Source organism: Calonectris borealis, chromosome 3 (assembly GCF_964195595.1).
Source record: "Calonectris borealis chromosome 3, bCalBor7.hap1.2, whole genome shotgun sequence".
Lineage (NCBI taxonomy): Eukaryota > Metazoa > Chordata > Aves > Procellariiformes > Procellariidae > Calonectris > Calonectris borealis.
In genome coordinates, this window is record NC_134314.1 from 42,404,510 (window position 1) to 42,424,891 (window position 20,382).

The 20,382-nt window shown below is 44.3% G+C and overlaps 1 protein-coding gene across 1 annotated transcript in view; it reads right to left on the bottom strand.

Moving 5' to 3' along the window:
* Positions 1-20,382, bottom strand: part of BACH2 (BACH transcriptional regulator 2) — a 193,445-nt gene that overhangs the window by 100,416 nt on the left and 72,647 nt on the right. The window contains exon 3 of the mRNA XM_075145492.1: positions 5,559-5,663. The gene's annotated coding sequence lies outside the window, so the exon portion shown is untranslated. The remainder of the gene's footprint in view (positions 1-5,558; positions 5,664-20,382) is intronic.

Here is a 20,382-nt window from a genome sequence, read left to right on the forward strand (position 1 = left end):
AGCGCTCCCTTAGAGCTGTAAACAGATCAAATTCCCAGGTTTACCAGTTAGGAAAAGGGATAAGCATGGCAGGCAGAGAGGGGACATCCAGCGTCAGCAGCACCACATCTCAAACTGGCCGTGTTTTCTCATGGCAGAGGACTCTGGGCTAACCAGCCTCAGAAGGGACGAGACATCGCTTTTCCTGCAACTGAAAATCCTCATACTTAAGAGGTTTGGATTAGACACAACAGCCAACCCAGAGCTGCATTGTGCCTCTCCAGGCAAGAAGCGGGCTCTTTATTCATCCAAAATGGGATTAACTAGACCAAAATCAATGGGGCTGCTCTCAGGTCCACCAAGGCTTATGCATCCTCTGTCTCTGGAGGGCTCTAAATCACAGCCTTTCCAGCGCATCCCCCAGTGCCCAGCACTACCCCCGCCTGCCTACTGCCTTCTCATGCACTCTCCACAGATGTCCACTCCTGGCCACGGTCAGAGGCAGGGCTGGTGGACCTCTGGTATGACCCTCGTTCGGCACCCGGGCTCAGAATTTAGGCTGCTGAGTGCTGCAACTGGGGTCTGAATGAGAAACCAGAACCAAACCAAACTGTTTCATGAATGAGGAGAGAGGGAAAGCTGGGTGCATTGTAATGGTGGGGAAAAATTAACAGGAAAGTCACTTGATGAGAAAGTTACTGAAGAAAAGCCAACCTGCCCAAGACAAAGGCTGGTTGCCATTCAGGAGTCAGGAACAAGTAGGGGAGGGAGGACCTGGGAGGGAAGAGCACCTTGTGCCACTTCTGTATCCTACCAGACACGGGTCAAGATGGAAAAGAAACTTCTCACGGAAGAGTCAGCATAGGGAGAATTGGTGGCAGAAAGATGTCCGGGTGAGTATGGATCTCAAAGCAAAGCTGGGGAAGCATTTCTGTGGCCACGGGAGGAGGACTGAAATACGGCAGGGAAGGGAGGACTGTGCAGGTCCAAAAGAGGAGGATCTCTTATTAATGCTGGCACCTCAGAGAAAGTTGAGGGTCAGGTCAAAGGAAGGTTTGTGAAAACAAGGCCAAAAAAAGGGAAGGCAGTAAGAAGGTCGGAGGACAGGAAACAGTAAGAGCTATTTGTAGCAGAATCAAATAGAAAACAAACCGTGGCTCTCTTCTGAATATGAACCTGTCTGTACTTTCAAGATCTCGTCAGTGGCTGGAGAAGAGCATTACCAATGTTTGGAGGAGAAAAAGAGTGTATGGGGCTCCACACCCTCTTCCTAGAGAAAAATAATTCCTCTAAGGTGTGAGAAAAGTTTAACTACCAACCCACAGGAGGTAAAAGGGCACATCAAAAGGCATGGGATTTGTCACTTCTGATTCCTTACTCAGAATTAGCATCGGCACGAGGTGAATTCATACCAAAATCTCCCAAACGAATATTTGCCTATCAGGGGCTGAGTGGAGGAGCAGAGGGACTGAAGGCCAACCGTGGTGCCGGGCTATCTGGACACCCTCAGCCGGTGCAGCAACACTGTGCCAGCGCACACCTTGCCAGGAGGTTGGGAAGGTGACAGCCCACTCCCTCATACCATCTTCCTCAATGGCTAGGGTCACCTCCTGACCAGACTCAAGCATTCTTCGGTTTCTTTCTAACACACAACTGTATTTAAATGTCAAGCGTTCTCTGCGTAACTCGGGAGATGACAGAAGCTGCGTTTCTGATCCTGTTGGGTTTGTGTGGGTCGTGTGTGTCGAGCAGACAGGAATGACTCCAAGCCATGAGAAGACAGACTGTGAGGAGAAAGGTGAGAGACAGGGAATACTCCAAATGCCTGCCGCTGCACCGGGGCAGCCAAACTCCACAAGAAAAAGGCCTGAAAAACTCAGGAAGGAAAAAACCCAATCCTTTCGAGATCTGGAAATCATCTCCTCTACTCTTGAACACTGAAATTGCAAGCAGCATGGGTGATTACCCCCTGCGAGGAAGGGCATCCCTCTAGCTCTAGTCGCTGGGCTGGCTCTCCCCATCACAACATCCACGTCTTTCAGCAGCATCAGTAGGCTTCACCCTCACAATGGAAGGGAGGAGGATGATCTCCGCTGCACAAATGAGGAAGTCAGTCATGGGGGAGATGAAGGAGCTCGCCCGAGAACGCACAGGAAACCTAAGGCCGAGGCGGGGAACTGAACCCAGACCATGAGTTCCAGTTGGATGCCCAGTCCAAGCCTGGTGGCCAACAGATCACCTCTTCTACTGGGGCTTTGAAATTTAAGTTTGGTGGGTTTTTTAATGAATGTGGTTTTTTCATTTGTCTAGCCACTACGTTTCATTTCACTCACACTTCTGCTTTGCAGCAGCTTTTTATTCTGCTTCTTTTTCGTTTTGGCTTAAACAGCCAACACAACTGAACATTAAACAGAATTTAACCTTCACTATTTGGTCTTCTCCCCTACCAACATCAGCCTCTCTCTAGCTCTCACTGTTAAGTGTCCTTTGTGCACCCTGTGCTCACAACTATGGCTTCATCAAAACACATCAGTGATATTTAGAAGGAGATGTCTTATTCACAGCTTCAAAGAATTACAGCAACTGCTTATGCAAACAGCGGCGTTGTGAGGCAGCAGAGCAGATCTAGTGGGAAAACCAGAGAAAGGAGATGCACAAAAAAGGTAAGTTCCTAAGTAAATGCTCTGATGCTGCTATGCATCATGTCAAAATGAGCAATCGGCTGAAGAACAACTACCAATAAGCCATCGCATCAGACTGCCTAGACTGTTTTACTGGCTCGGCTAATGAATCACTGGGCAAATGTGAGCAATGTACTCACAGCCAGGGTAGTCTTCATGATGGGTGAGAACAGTGTCTCTTCCTTTATCATCACGATCTGTGGTTTAATTGATATTTGAAAACATCTTAAGATCTTCCAGTGAAAGGCACATAATATGTATTTCTAAGACAAAATTCTGTGGTATTACTCTATTTGCAAGGAGGACCAACAAGTCAAACCGTTATTTCATGAAATAATTCACACTGGCTAATCCCTTACAGAAAGTCTCAAGATCTTGAGAGGGAAAAAATAGCTAATTTCCACCTGTGTAATAACTAGCACAGTGAGAAAGAAAGAGACTTCAGATTTTTGTGAGAAAAAGCTGCAAAACCACAAACTTTCAGAAGTGCCCAATATGCTATTTTCAGCTTATCTGGACGCAGCCCAAACTATCCACAGCTAACCAAGGTGCACCAGAAGATTGTCATCATTCCACTTCCACCACAGGCTTCCAGTAACTTGTGCCCACTGTGCGTCCAAGGCTGTTGAGCCCTACAAAATAACTTAAGACTTTTATGCTTAAAGCAGCCAAGCAGCTGCAAAAATAACCCTCTAAAAATATTGAATACTTGGTTCCACTCGGCAGCTGGAAAAACAATTACTGATTGAAAAATTCAGTGTTTGATATTACCTTGTAGATGGGGAAAAACTATTCGTGAATCATAATTAACATTTATTTAACTATTTAAAAGCATGCATCTACTGTCTGAGGCTTCACGGAGCGCCAGTATGTGGCCTTCTGGCACCATTAAACAGACTGATACAGTTAAATTGGAAGGACATGAGGCAGGAAGCCAATCTGGAATAGGGAAGCCTTCAAGGAACTGGTATAACTGAGATTGTCTCAGTAGTGTGCGCCCCGCGACACCAGGTACGAGGACCTGCTCTACCAAAAAAGTAGCGACTACCTCAGGGTAAATTAAACAAACGCACAGCTCCAGCTCCTGGTGCTGCAGTGATTCAAACATGATGACATAAAATGAATGAAAATCCAGCACTAACGGCAATAGAGCAAAAAGCTCCCCTTGAAACAGCCACCAGGCTTACGGGCAGCTCTACAGGGGTGCCAGCCCAGGGCTGGGTCACAGCAGGGCTTCTTGCTGGCAAGTGCTGCAGCCCCATGCAGGAAGGGACCAGAAGCGCTTGTCCACCCCGGAGGTGCCAGGCTCCTGCCTCCCGTGCTGGAAGCAATGGCGGCTTGGGCTGGGACTTAAATTCCAGAAGCAGACAGACCATTTACAGGCAGGATGCTGAAAACAAACGTTTTGTCTTGTTCTAAATTTCTATTTTTTCTAATTAGAAATTTTAAATTTCTTAGAATTTTCTAAGTCCTAATTTCCCCCAAGCAATTCCCTCACTCCTTCTCTGCCCACCTGCCACAGCTGAGGTGTCCCACCACTGACAGTAACTGGGTCCTTTTTTCATCTCATTCACATCCACCCATGCGGAATTGGGCCGAGCACTCCATGGGTCCAGTGGGTGCAGAGCAAGGATGAAATGGCAGTCAGTGCATTTGGCAGGTAACTCCTGGCAGAGCTGAGGCAAGGATTTTTGTCTGGCACAACCTCACCCAGCGAGCGACCCAGGTGTGTCAGTTGACCGCACAGAACAAAAATCCACAAACAAGAAACCTATTCCAAAAGACTGACTCAACTGCTTTACTGCTGGGTTTAAAGGGCTCGGTCTTGGGATTAGCAAATATATTTTTTTTTTTAAAAACTAGTTTATATACAGCAAATGTAATCTGTAGAGAATATTTTGCAAGGTGCTGAGCAGTGTGAGCAGCCAGTATAATGTGCTTAACTTTAAGTGATTTGAGCCCTAGGTCACTAACCCTCTCTCTGAAGCAACCGTATTATCAGAGGTCATTTCAAGGGAAATGCACTTAAGTCATAAATACTTCTCATATCATACTTCTCATAACCTGCATCAGCAGCAGCAGAAAAATGAAGGCAATATAAAAAGAAATAAAACAGTTATAAAATTTCAGCTCACAAACATCCCCAAATGGATTATGCTTTCAAAAGCAACTGTATAAATAGCATGATGAGGTTTTCTTGGTGTGCATCTTGAAGTTTTCTAGGATGATGTTATACACTTTAAGTGCAAACATGTTCTTAATGCCATACTCAATGCAATTGGCTTTTAACCTGAAATGGGGTCTTCTTCATCGACACGTTCTCATCACAGAGACAGATGCAGCTGACCAAATTCACCACCATTCACAGCCTACTGAGGTTCCCTAGCCATACCCACAGCATGTCAGAAAAGACAAACCAGTGCCCTTTCCTGATCAGCTAGGGCAGCTATCCATGGAGTATTTCAAATCAAGTTAGGCAGATCATGCCCTATCTCCAGAAAGCATTTGCCCTTGCAGGGCTACATCAGCATAGCTAGAATGCTGAAGTACGAAAACGCAGGCAGGGATGAACACTCAAAAAACATGTATGCCACAGAGCGAATGGCAAAATAGATCAATATGTATTTTGCCAAAATTCCTTCTAGGCTTATATGAGCTGCCTGTTCTCAGAAGTGTTCAGGTACTGTGCCGGGGAGTTTTAGAGCAAGTCAGCAAAGAGCCTTTAAAGGGCTTTAGCTCTATGCTTCAGACATGGGAGTGCGTGTGTTCCCACATGCATTGCTACTGTCTACTAGATGTTAGAGTAAAACTATGAAATTATAAGGAACAATCAAAACATCTAAAAAATGCCTCAAAACTGAAGAAACCATTTGATGCTGCTTTTGCAGAAATACTTACAACACAGTCCTGGAAGTGATTTCCAAGCAAGCCAACTGCTGCTCTAGACAGTTTACTGGATGGTGTGGCTCAGCTTTTTCGTACAAGCAGCACCTACAGTTATATCTAGAAAAGGAAATAAAACCAAAATTCTTTGTGAGCAAATACGCAAATAAAGTCATCTTTCTTTTTAAAACCATAATCAGGTTACAACTAGCTTTAGTAGGACTCAATAAAGTTCTCATGCCAAGCTTCACGTGCGCTGCCTGCTTACAGGAGCAAGCCCCAAGGTGCAGTCAAAGCCTACATAGGGTGCTGAAGCCGAGAGTGACTGCGCTTGAGAAAAAAGCCCCATGCCGAGTGTATCAAAGCAGCGAACAAACGCGCGCAGATGTTTTTCTCATCTAGTTCTACTTAAAACATTTGCAGGAAATGCAAGACGAAATACCGGCATTAGCGCCAAAAAATGTAGGTGATTTCAGCAAGGCCAGGAATTCCAGGCACTGACTTCTTTTTTCTCTCTCTTGAGTGGGTGTTCACTTGTAAGTTGTAGACATGTTAGCAATTCAACGACTGAGCAAATTAATGTTCAACTTAACAGTCATTGTTAGGTTGGGAGGTTATTACTGCTTGTTCTGCTGAAGTGACAGGTTAAAATAGGTTTGTATCTGAAAAGTTGTTTTCTACAATACATATTCCCTGGCTTTTCGTACCAAATAATTTTCTTCCATCATGTCAACTCCTATTGTATGAACCATCACTGCCAGCTCCACCACAGCAGCTGGAATAGGCAAGGAGAAACAGCAAGGGGACAGGCGAGGAAGAGAGAGCACTCAGCCCTCATCATTTCTCTTTGGGCTGCCAGTTTTTTTTTTTTTCCCCAGGCATTTTATATCATTTATGCGAGACTTCTCAACGAAGGAGCGTGCTTGCATTTGTGGGACACGTTCTCCTTTTAAAGCAAGCAAGCAAAGGCAAAACCCAGGAGTAAAGAGAGGGCTCCACTTCATCTAGCCATGAGCCTGAGAAAGCTGTTTGCTATCAGGAACTACTTGGTGCACGGGATGAAGAGTTGTGATCTCCCAACTTTGCAGGTGTTTACTATTAATGGAAAAACCAAATTTTCAAGGTTGAGCTGACTGGTACGGAGGAGAAAAAAAATACCACCACGTCGAATTTTTGCAGACTCAGATCCATTTTGTACTAGTAAACGAGCTTTTATCCTTCACTTTTTTTTCTTTTAGGGTAGTTCACAAGCTGCTGACAACTTACACTGTACTAAGAGCTGTTCACACCACACAAAGTGTTTACCACTCACAACTGATGCTAAAAATTAATTTACAGCACCGCTACAGCAAGATTTGACAAATTGTCATGTGTTGACACAGTCATAAGTTGTTGGTTAAAAAAAGTAACACTTCCCTCTTCTGCCACCTCATGTTTGAGACCAGGGATGGGCACATTATGCAAAGTTTGAGGGTTTGTAAGCTTCACAAATGTTTGGGCTTCACAAAACAAGCTCGGTTGTGAAAGTTTTTTCTCTTACAGTTAGGAGTGTGTTTATTGCCAAAAAGACTCTAGTAAGAAAAAAAAAAATCCTTTCCCATCTACCAAGATCTGTGTGTTGTGCAAAACTAGGAGAAAAGGCTGTAAAATAAATAACCTTGCATACTTGTTCTAGATAAGATCAGACCAGTGACAAATACCCTGTATCAACTACTCAGAGCTGCAGACACCACCCTCCTACTGTACAAAGGAAGGAAAAAAACCATATAGCTGCAAGTAAGAGTTTTAATTGTTCTCAGCTGTCACACAATGTTATCTTAAGCAAATGCATTTATTTCTCGATTCTTCTGTATAGCTGTATATGGAAAGAAAAAAAAGGAGCGGCATTCATCAGACAAGGTCCAAATTGATTTCCGTGTACTCAAGATAGTAAGTGTTAGTCAGCACTCGTGCCCACGAGTGGCAGCTCTTAAATTTTAACTCCTCCGCTTCTTCCTCAGGGCAGGATAAATAATCTGTCTAGTTTACACCCTGGAATGAGTAATGGACACAAACGTGGTCTCAGCTGAAATGAGCAGTATTTCGGTGGCAGTGCTAACTTAAAATGTTAGCCCCACACCAGCCTAAATCAAGGTAAAGAAACAAGGCCAAGGACGGAGAGAACCAAACCAACAGGAGATAACCAAGGCATCCATTTGGTCAAGGTGTCAACAACTTCGAGTTATCTTTGTTTTTCTTGTCTTCTGAGGCTTAAGTTGCTCTGCACTTCTGCAGAGACACCTATGTAAGCTAGGGACCATCATCCAGCAACCAAACCAAGCGGTCGGTTGGTTTTACCTCCAGCGTTGTTGATGGTCAGGACAGGAAGACTGCCAATATAGGAGAGAAGAAAGGGAGTCAGGCTGGGCCCGACCCCAGGCAGAAATCGAAACGCTAGCAATAGTCCAGGGCAGCAAAGCGCAGTACTGCGAAATGAGCACTCTCAGTGCCTGCCAAGTGGGCTTCATGAGGAGCGCTTAAATGCCACTGCTTTATGTTGTGCACCAGCGGACCTGGACTTCCAGTGCTCCAATACCACTCCCTAAGCTCCACCACCTCTCAGAGCACACACTGCACAAGAATGCAGAGGAAATTCATTCAGGAAATTAACTTGGCAATACAAGGAATTAATTTTCTTTTTTTTTTCCCTAACACTTGTACAAAGAAGAGATGCTTCAAGTGGTTCCTAGGTCCTGAAAGAGACAATGTTGTACCTTTGCAGAACTGATCCACCTGCCCCATGCCTGCATCAGTGCAAGACGGATCCATGTAATTTCTCTGCAAACTCAAAACACGTAACATCAACCAAAAAGAGCTCGTGCAAAACATTAAGGGGGGATGAAATTTCATATGGGCTCTTCACTTGCTCACGCCTCACACACCCTCTACAGAATTTCTTCATCATCTGAGATGTTACTCTGACAAATGACATATATTATTCTCTGATAGATCTAATGGAAGCAAAGGACATTTACGTCATTATAGTCAGGATCGACATTATCTTGTGCTGCTGACTGGAATGATATCATCCATGCTTAATTAACTTAGATCGCTGTACATTTAGAAAAGCACTCAAGTGGCAACTCCTACCTCCCTCCCCCAAAAGTAACAAAAATTTATAAATATTTTCAGTGCATCACATGAAATGCATTATTTCACTGGGTTCAGTCCAAGAGTCAATGAGGTTGAAACAAAGACGATTCAACTATTAAGTCAAAAACTTCAGTTGTGTAACTACCCAGAAGGTAACACTAATTTTCCTCCACCTTGGAGGAAAACTAATAAAATCTTAAGTTGTACTGTAAGTTATGTCAACTGCCCAAATATAAACTCTCCTGTGCATTTTTACTTCTTTGCTGTATAGAAGGAAACACAAAGCACTTAAACTCCCCGAGTTCTTACTTTGGGATGGAAAAAGCCCAAGGCATCCCCACTAATCCAGTGAAGAACACTAGTAGGAAAAAAGTGGGACTTGGGGTTTTCTGGGGTCTTTTTTTTTTGAGAAAAAGTATCTATTTACTTGTGACAAGTTTTTTCCTGATGAATCCAACTTGTGAGTGTGAAGAAACCACCCACAAGCAGAAGGGCCTTTCTTGCCAAGTCCCTTGCGTGCCTGCTCTAACCAACACAGGGCCAGCACAGGAAGGTTCAACATTGGGAAAAAGCAAACCGAGGATCTCCTGTGGCCTCCCTGCATCACACCTCTCTGCTCTGCCCTTCAGGTTTGGGCACGGGAGGATGGCAGAGTCTTGGCTGATCCGGCAGCTGCACGCCCTTCCGCTGCTATTTGCAGGGCATTAAAAGAAAGCCATAAAGACGACATTTGCCCCAGCAAGCCCTTACCAGGATTTTGAGAGCAAAAGGGAATAAATGAAGCTGTCCTGCTCTCTTGATGATGCACACATATAACAGAAGGGGTAAATATATATTTTGAATATATATACTGAATATGCTCTGGATAGCCCCTGCCTGCATGGGATGCAGACTGTGTGAAACAAACTCCCCTGGCTAGAAATTTTTAAAAAAAGGAGGGTTGCAGCTTTCTTATTCCCTGGGCACCACTCTTCCAACCAGCGAGGACAGGATGCTAACCCAAATGCTTCAGAGCTGCTGGGGTTTAAGAGGGCCTCTCCCCTCCCAAGGCAAGTGGCACCAGTGACTAACTACACTGTGGGCAATTTTTCTGTCTCTGCTCTACGCCCATCTTCACGTCGCTGCAAAGGTCACTGTGTCATATCTGTTACACTGACGTCTGCCGCCCACCAGCAAACAGGGAAGGAGCTTATCTGGACAGTCTGACAGGACCTCCTGCGAGCATTTGGGGGTGGGGGGAAAACCTTGCAGCTTTCCACTTGGGGGGGGGGGCGTGGGGTGTGTGCTTCAAAAATGGTTCCAGTTCTTAAACCTTAAGGGACTGAATTGCCTTGAACTGAAAGGATCTCAACCTGCACCAGCTTTGCAGAGCAAGCTTTGCTCAGCAAAGCCCAGGCCCTAAAGAAGCCATTCCCTTCCTGACTCTCCCTCCCCGGTGCAGGAGAGGGAGCAAGGGAAGAGGTATCTCTGTAGGCATGAACAGTGGGAAAAGGCATCGGATCTCTGTCCATGCCTCTCTGGAGCACACCTTGCGCTTCCAGCCCTTTCAAGCAGAAGAAACTTGGTGGCCCTATGAAGAGTTTAATCACTTGAAAGCCAGAATCCGTGTTGCCCCTTTGCCGCTCCATCAAAAAGGAAGCGCAAGGACCCCTCAGGAGGCAGGTTGGGAACTGCCTGCCCCCCCCCGCAAAACGTACTCACACACATGCACACGGACATCCCTCTCCTTTGCTTTACCATTTTTTCTGACTGTATACACTAATGTATTTTGCATTACTTTCTTAGAATTCCATCTATTGTATGGTGCGTAACGATCAATGCCAGCATTACCTATCGCATTAGCACAGACGCATGTAATTCATTGAAATAGGACCTTCTTCTTCCCCCGCTTCTCATAGCCAGTTTTGTTAAATAAATCCATCTGATTTCTTGCTTGACTTGTGACTACTCAGATCAAACTTCTACCAAAGCTAGAAGCATTTTGTTTCTAACAAATATATTCCCATCCTTCCAAATGAAATATCTACTTCTGGATGTTTTTGAGCCAGCTCAGGCCAGAAAGGTAACTAGGTAACGAAGAAAATCATGTCAAGTTTTATGAGATCTTTAGCAAAAATGTTTAAATTGGACCATGTTGGTTAGTACATTCTGAAATCCTCCTATCTACTCCATGTGGCGATACCTTGTGTGTGCAACCCGGTTACAAGTCAGGAGAAAAAACCAGCTCAAGAGTTTTCCAGAGATTGGTCTCACCTACAGCACTGCAGCTGGAAACCTTGCTTGACCTTTTGATCCACAGTGATCTCCACAGGAGAAATCACTGCAGGAAAGGTACCAGTCAAAGTAGTTAACCAGTAGTGTACGATACACCTTTTATACCTGCTGACAAAGTCAATTCAATGAAAAGATGAACATACTCCCCACGTCCTCCAAGGCAATTCTTCTTTATGGGGTGTTCATGGAGCCACCACCCCCTTTATTAACTCTTTGGAACTTCCCCCAGAATTACAAAAGCATCCCAGTTTCAGGAGCTGCTGCGCCGCAGTGAGGATGTGTTCGAAGTGCTGCCTGTTCAGCAACGCAGACGCCAATGTTGGCAATACAAACGTTGAAGAGGCACGTGGGTATATGCAAAAATTTCATTCAGCACAAAGCAAAGCAAGACCAGGACACAAGGATCCTAAATTAATCCGGTTCCTGTCTTCCCAATGACTTCCCTCACCATTGGAAAGACTTTGGTTTGGATTTTAGTCAAGTCTGGTTTACAGTGCTCAACTTCGGCTGTCAAAAAAAAAACCCTAACCCTGCTGGAACGCCTTACTCATTACGCAGTCTTACAAAAATTATTAGCTATGTTACAAGGCATTTCCCTTTGGGGAACAGAAGGGGTGAAGAAAGGGGATGGAGAGCGACAGTTTGTGGTTTCTAATGCAGCAGCAAAAAGATAAATAAGTAAGAGGAATACAGGATATAATGTGTTTACATTTGTCAAAACAAGTTTCCTGGAGACACAGAGGGTTCATGCTGCTGAGCTGTCACTTCTGCTAGAAACTGCTGCCTCATGCTATCGGGAGGTCAGTCACTGACCTACTTTCTGATAGAACTGAATTAATTTGCTACTTCTGTACACAAACCTTTTTTTTTTTTAAAGGAATACTCAACAAACCCATAAAAAGCTGCCTTTTATCCAACTTGGAGCTTCAACTGATGCTGTGCATATGGCACAGGGCCCACTGTGCTTAGTCTGCTTATTCTTTTGGAAAAATCTGTACAGAATATTTTTAATGAGTTGACGCTGCAAATAACATCTTTCCTTTTTGAACTCCTACAGTACACTAATACCAGCGATATAACCCACTACAGACAGTAACAGAGGCTAGCACTCGAATATGCTTTGTCTAGGCTGCTCCTGAAATAGATGCCTACCACAACAGGATTAGCTCCCCAAATAGACAGGTGCATGGCCAGTATATTTATAGGATTAAAACACGAAGTTATTAATAGAAAACAAGATGAGCAGGTGAAATAAACTAAACACCTATTGATCTGATCACCCCTTGCACAGAGCCAGTTAACAAACATCTGTGCTCATCAGGAGATGGTGGTATGGTAGGAGCACTTACACTAAAGCACTATACTCAGAAAGTCAACTGAGAAGTAGTAGCAAAAGAGGTGCCACCTACTTGCTCTCTTTGCTTAATGGCTATATGCATACAGCTCTAACGTCACTACGCAAATCCCTCCATTAAAATAAAACCATGGTTTTCACAGATCTTCCAAATCCTTGGACCATCAAAATATCAGAAATCAGCTCTTGAAATCATCCTTAGCAATGCCATAATTGAAAGCTTCACTGCTTGAGTGGACTCGTCTTTCCAGGTCTCCCGTGGGCAGCAGCACTGCTGTTCAGAAAGAGAAACGCAGTGTACCGATCCATGAAAGCAGGGCCATTCTGCATTAAGGCTCTGGACTAACATTTGGAAGATGAGAACCCACCAACTAACACTTGCATCAGACCTCTTCAGCAATTTGGTCTCATACATTCTCCTCACCCTCCATTTGCAAAGTGAAGATAAGGATCTTCTCCAAATGCTTGGCTTGCTTAGTACCAAAACGTTGTGGGTGAGACTTGCACTTTCCTTTGCATTTCCCCAGGGTCCAATCTAACAATAGTGGAGGCAGTACGAACCACCATAATACAAGTCAACTATTGGTATCATGACAGATTTATGATCACTAAAGTTCCTGGACTTGATGAGGCTCATGTTGCCAAAGATAACTATGCCAAACCTAGCACTTGCAACTGCAAGTGCATTTTTGTCAACCTTTTTAGCTTTCATCTGTGCATATTTACAAGCCCTGAATCTGAAGTTCAAATAAATCCAATAATTCACTCAAACCCACCAGGATTTGAAAACATTAGGGAAGTGTCAAGATGTCATCGAGCTTGTTCTGCAGAACAGAGTGCTTTATAGTTTCAGAAAGAAATAGACAAGGGAGCTATTTAACGAGATGGTGGCATATTGAAACATGGATAGATAAGTAATTAATAGCTACCTTCTCTAAGTGAAAACTTTTCTGAGTGAAAAATCAGTTTATATGAAAAACTACAAGTCAATTGCTGCCATTTTTGGGTGGATAAGAACTGTCACGCATGTTAGCATCTCCATTACCATGAAGGATTTTACTCCTCTAAGCAACTCGCAAAGACCTTCACATAGAACAGCATGTGGGAAGCAAGGAACTAACAGAAGGAGACACCACAGAAATGCTGCCGTTCATAACTAGAATTCTAAAGAAAAATGTTATCATGAATCCATGAAAATGGGAGAGAACTCACGAGAAGTCGAAGCTAAGGCAACAGGTTCATTTTAGTCCCTTAGGAGCAAGAGTATTTGCATGGTTGTATAGGTGCTGTCATTAGCATACAGAATATTGGCCGAATAACCTCTTCATGTTGGTAGCCCAAAACATTTTCCTGTTAAAAAGGTCCAATATTCGACTAGTAGATCACCTAATTCAAAACCCTCTTAACCCTGACGTGCGGGTTTCTTTACCAGATTTCTATACAGCTTCAAGTGGAACACATGGCACCTTAAAGTAAACAAAACAGGAGAGAGGAAAAATAGTCATGCTCCAAGAAATAGGAAGTATAAACCCATTAATTAAGCATTTAATTCTTTTCATCCCTCAAGTCTGTCTTCACAGTTTAGTGTCTCTCTCGGCAATCAACCAATTTTGGGATTCACTGCTGTCATGCCAATCGTGGCAGTACTTCAGCTAAAAAGGCACTGTCAAACATAATGAAGCTTTCCTTCAGCTTGTACCCACACTGGTGCTGTGTACAGCACTCGCGCTGCCTGGTGAGGGAAGGTGAGGGATAGGACTTTACCCGCCCTAGTTCCCAAGGACTACAGACCAGTCCTAAGTGGCAAAGGCACAACGGAATCACACTGATGGTGGAGACTACATCCCATAGAAACCACCTCACTCTCTCCTACACAATGTACAAATAGCACCCATTTGCCTTGAAACATATTTGAGAATTTTCAGTTGTTTTCTTGTATTTTCTTTCCAAATTTCCTATTTTCTTTTCCAACCTGCACATACTCAGACTAAGGCATGCTATAAACACGGAAGAATTTCCCAGCACTACACTGTTACACCTCAACCTCTCCCTCGAATCCATGGACACCATTCCCTGTCCTTCACCCAGGGATGCCGCGCATAGAGCATGGGGAAGGACGGGGCAGAGGGATTCCCCATCGGGAAGGAAAAAATCCATCTCTCTAATTGGTATTTCTGTTTCTAACAGTTTGTTTTCACACTGGTCCTACCGGAATTGGTGTTGGCAGAGACCAAATAGTAGGCCAGGGCTTATAAGGCTTTGCAATATGTAATGACAGTCACTGACACAAGGAGCTGTGCATTTGTACCTGCTGACTCAGGTGAAGACGGCAACACCGATGTCCTGACTGTAAACTGCATTTACAATGCACATTTGACTGCTTCACCTGCATTATCCCTGCTGTATCCATCCCTGGTAAGCTCTGGCCCAGCAACAGATGCTCCTAAGCAGCTGGTGGCAGCAGCCATCTGAAACCAGTAAATCGGGCTGCCGGCTCCCTGGGCAGAGACTGTCACCGTGCATTCACCCAGCACGTAGTGCAGCGGGGCCCCGACCTACTCAGCCTCTGGGCATCACTGCAACATAAATGACAATAACCCAAATGCCAAAGAAGGGCAAATATTCAGTCCTGGAACAACGGCATGCTTTACAGCGAACGCCTTGCGGCCCAGAGCTCGAAATAGAAATTTATGTGACAAAAACTTCACGACGTGAAAGTCTGCATCAAAAAAACATCAAGCTGCACTGTTTGGCATCTCAGTTTCCAACCCTTGTGAAGTCCAAATAGCTCAAATACAAATCTGTAATATCGCTCTCCGAGTAAAAGCTATTTTAAACTAATTTTGGCAGCCGCTAAGAGTCGTAACCAGGATGCCAGCTGTATGGTTTCTTGCCTCCTTCTCCTGGCTCCAACTGGCCAGCAGCAGCGAGGGGACACCCATCCCCTCTGCTAGGGAAGCTCTGACGCCTCCACCTTCCTTCAGACCAAGCGTGCTGGGTTCCTGCAGCGAGGAGAGCCTGCCTTTGCTGCCCCAAGGACAGATGAAGAACATCACCAATAAAAGTCAGAATCTTCAAAGTTTTAAAAGTTCCCTTTCCATAAAACAAAAGTTCCCTTTCCATAAAACAAGCCTTAGACAAAGAATACCCGATAATGAGCTGCAAAGTCCTTTTTTATAGGCACTCACTTGAGATGACCCACATAACTCATCCACTTTGCCACTTAACATTTCCAAACTCATGGCAGTATAAAAGCTTTTATAACCACGCATGATCATGTCACTTTTTTTGCTTTATGTATAAAAGCGCCTAGCATATTTTTTTCATTTTTCAGCAAAAATTAACATCTCCACACAAATAACGTGGACTGTGATATTCATTTACGAATGCCTGAACATCTAACAGTTGCTGAAACTGGTCGCTTCTGTGCTCCTCTTTACCTTTGCCACCAGCCTCCCCTGAAACACCTGAGCAATGTTTCAGCTTTCCAAAAACCAGCCGACCCAGAACTGCGGCCGGAGCACAACTTGCCGTTTAGCAGAGATTCCTTTCCCTGGGTCCCCAGGCAGCACAAAGCTCCCATCCCAGTTTCCTACCTGGGAATGCATGATGGGAGGGCAAGATTAAGCCCTCATGACCACGCAGCACAGGCTACAATGCAATAAGCTAAATATAATAAAATATAAATAAAAATAAGGAAAGGTCCGCAATAAGTAAATTCCATTTTTACAATGCACCCTGCAGGAACATATATACCTGCAGAAAGGATTAGTGTACCGCATCTGTGTTAGATGGAGGGAGGGGGAGAGGTCAAGTCAGGAAATTTGGGAAGCAAAAGCAGAAATATCTGATATGGAAATGGCACTGCAGAAAAGAGGGGAGGGAATTTTTTTGCACAACCATGGCAAGGCCTGCAGGGACAGGAACGCGCAGGGGAAGCGGTGGGGGTGGGAAGGGATGCTCTTCAAATGGCATTGCTGGTAGAGCATGAGGTCAGTCAAAGGAGGTCATGTCATTCCTGCAGAAAACCCTGCCTGAATTATCCTACTGGGCAAGAACGATCATCTTCACAGAAAGAGTGCAATGCACAGGCTCCATCAACGTAAGCGACCCAGGACTCGGGCTATGGAAAAACAAATCCCGGGAAGCAAGGCTGCTCCTGACAAACTGGACACAGATAGAGTTCAGCTGCTGAAACACATAACCAGAGTGACATAATATTAGAACATATTTTTATGCTTACTGAGACAACAACAAACCGAAGCCTGAAGCTGTATTTTGGGCACGCTAGCTGAAACTATCTTTAGACAGGAAAAGTGTGTGCGTACACATGTTCCAGCAGGCATGGAGAGCAGAGAGCTGGAAAAAGAGCTCGCTCACTTCCGAGCCTCGTAAAAAACGCCTGTTGTAAATAAGGGTGGGAATAAATACGCCAGGCAATGCCGAATCAAAATTTAAAAAAAGCGGGCAAGAAGCCAATAGTTGGTCAGGGGCTGGTGAGGTTTAATGGCTGCATACCTCCCCCGGCTTCGCTTCTCCTGATGGATGTTTTCAGGTGTTACCCCCTCCTGCAGTCCCCCCCTACGTTTACTCCTCCTGCCAGCTCTTTCATCCAGCTTTCTAACTATCTCACTTTCACAGATGCTCTCTTGGAAGCATGATTGAAGCTATAAATTCACGTCTACACATCTGTAACAAAAATAGTTTTTCTAAAAGCTATTCTTCCTCCCTATCGATGGTGACACAAATGATAGAGTCGCTGACAATTCAGGGGTCTCGCTGCAGCTTTAAATACTGACCAAGACAGAGAGCAATGCTGTCTCACAAGGAAAACAGCAATAATAGAATTTTTTATTATATATATAAAAATATATATATATGAAGCTGTTATTCTTAGAATCGCTTCTATTCGTGAAGAATTGAAAAATACAAGAAATAGCCTCAAAGCTCTTGTTCCATGGAGCAACTATTATTTTTTGAAGTAAAACATAATTATCACCTCCCTCCAGAAAAAACTTCAGAGTCCATCAGTGCGAGGACAGATCTAATTTACCATGATCACTGCTCAGCTCGCAGTAGTAGAAAGATGAGGGCAGCAACCACATGAAGTACATTTTAGACCTGCCTTTAAAAAAACCCTATATAAATAGGACATAGAAGATTAGGATGCTTCCATGTTAGGTTATGACTGAGCCCTGCTTTTAGCCAAAAAACCCTAACGTGGTGTGGCAAAAGAGCCAAGTTAAACCTCAGGCACAGCAGGCCTTGCACCTGGGAGGCTTTCTGCCACAAGGATGGACACCCCTGCTGCAGCCCATGGACCTGAGCTCCAGGCACAGCAAGGAGAGGGTCCCCGCATACATTCTGTGCACATCTAGAGGTGTTTTTCCTTGCGCCCCCCCCCCCAATGTAAGGAAATCCTTGGTGCCATGACCAAAGCAAGCAATGCTTGCAAGGGCTCTAGAGGTGACCTGAGCATACAAATGGTACAAAAGACCCTGCTCATCTCACAACCTCCAAATCTTTCTTAATCCCAAGCCAACAGCAAAGCAGAAACTCCAAAGCTTGTGTTTTGGGCATGATGCAGAAGCAACTGCTCCTGCAAGCAGCGCTTGTACAAGACAACTGTGGTTTGCATGGAGGCACATCTCCTTTGGGCTCAGCTTGATTTGCCTTTATGGCAAATAAATTAACCATGGGCAACCACTTCGTTAATATGGCACAGCAAATTCCAGGCATGAGGACATGGGAGAAAGAGCACAGCTTTGGGTGATGGAGACAGGCCACCAGCCTGCTGGTGGCAGGGTGATGGGGGAACCAAATAAAGGGAAACAAAAAAGCACCAACCGGAGCGAAGAGAAATAACAGACTGATTTAAAAAAAAAAAAAAGCCAAAGGAGGGAAGCTTGGCAGACAGGGTCAGTGCTTGCGGAGGAAGTTCTACACGGTATATTTAAAACAAGGGCAGGGAAGCAGGAACAGAGACTAGCACTGGACCTGGAAGGGTCTGGTCCACCCTGGCGAGTGCCTCTGCCTCCAGGAGAGCCCAAGAGCTTTCCTAAGCTCCTCTCCTCTACACGCACCCAGCACAACAAAGCTCTGCTTGCAATGGGCGTGCAGTGCCACTGCTACCGCAGCATGACAGCCAGCAGCTTGCCAACACGTTAAGAGGATGCCTGTAATTCTAGTGTTGCAATGGTATTTGCCATGAGTTTTGTTAACATGTTCATATTTAGCAAAGTCACTACTGGTTTTACTGAAATTCACGCACATACACACACGGTGCTTAGAGAGAGAGACAGGAAAAATAGAAGCTGAATTGAAAGTTCAGTTTCTTTCAGCTAAATTTGTTAGTAGGTTCATCATCATTTTTTGACAGAATCATCTTTCCATGGTGAATTATTTCCACTGGAAAAAACAGGAGACCAACAAATTGCTGGATATAATTTGTGCCTTAAATAATAAAGCAATTAATGACATTTTTGCAGGAACACATTCTTCTCTCCAGAAATAAAGTCCCTATTTCATCTCATCTAAATTGCTTGGTCAGCTTCAAATGAGCGCAATATAAATCTCCTTCCCATACTGCTTCTGTTATCTATGATAAAGGGAAGAGACAGAAGGTAATCCTGTGTTCTGTATTCACTGACACATCATTTTCATGCTACACTACACTGTAATTTATTTCTAATGGGATAAACCTCTTGTAGTCTTCCTGCATTGTTCAGCCACACACACGTCCCCAACCGGTACCAAGATTGTGGGACTGGCAGGTGCAACATCCAGGGACCACGCTCGGTGGAATTAGGAGGTCTGCTGCATATTTCAGCGGTGCTACAGCTGTGAAAATAAACAGCTAGACTGTATACTTAAGGTATGCTTTTATTCCTTCCCACCCACTGCCTCCTGGAAGCAAGGCAAAGAGTACGACACTTTTCAATACTTCTTGTAATTGCCAACTAAACTTTTAATTTTTCATCTAATCGGTTTGAGACAACCCAAAAAGACATGTGGAGCTGGAAGAGATTAAAGGACGTGGAAGCCAATTGAAACTGAGAAGTCCTTACAGTCTTAGCCATGGCAGAGATACCACTTCATACAAAGGAAAATATCTTTAAAGCTCTTTCTGCTGTCCTGTTCAAAAAGAATGCAAGAAGTAAGTAAACCAACGTATGAAAATCAGGCTGGGGCTCTGAAGCTCTACATATATTATAATTGTTTAAAAACAACATTTTCCAGAGGATATAAAAGATGAAGAAAAAACTCTAAGCTTTAGGTTTATAAAAGCTTTCTTCAAATTAAAAAAGCCTGGACTTTGGGCCAAACTGAGGATCCATTTATTCTTGATGCAATCCTGAAATGGCTAGATGCGAACAGAGAGCTACCTATGATGTTCCTGCAGAAATTAATGTAATTTTAGAAAACATCCACGCTTATTTGTAAAACATTTTTCTCTGTTAAAATGTGCAAGACTACCACAGAATACTTAATCTGCTGCCAGTTAATAAACAACATTATCAAGCACCACAACTTAAAGAGACAAGAATCTCGGTACTACTATGCCTTTCACACCCACCTCTCTACTTTAGCTGAATGCTATACTCACATACAGAATGCACCTTACAAAGTAAAATATTACCTAATTAGCTGTCTACTACTTATCTAGCTAATTCTATGGCCCCATCACTCCAGCAGTTTCTAACAGGATAAATTTCATCTGATTCAGGCGCAAGGTAGAAACTTGCAGCCGACAGTCATCTCTCCAGATTTCCTTTACCGTCCGTGCAAAGTGACAGTCCCTTCCAGGGCACATGTCACACCATTTCAGGTAACCATCTTCGAGGAGGTGAACGAACCCCTTCGCTGCCTAGAGGAGGGACTAAGAGCTCCGCTGCGGCCATCTGCACCCGGACAAACCCCTGCTCTAGGGGGACTGGCAGCAGGAGAGCTGGGTCTGCTCTCCTGGGCCAAGGTCGCTCACAGCACTTTTGCCGTCTCCAGCTGGACTGGGGTCCTCAGTGCACCCCAAGCCCCCGGGTAGGATGGCAACAACAACAGCAAGTGTGCAGAGAAAGGGCA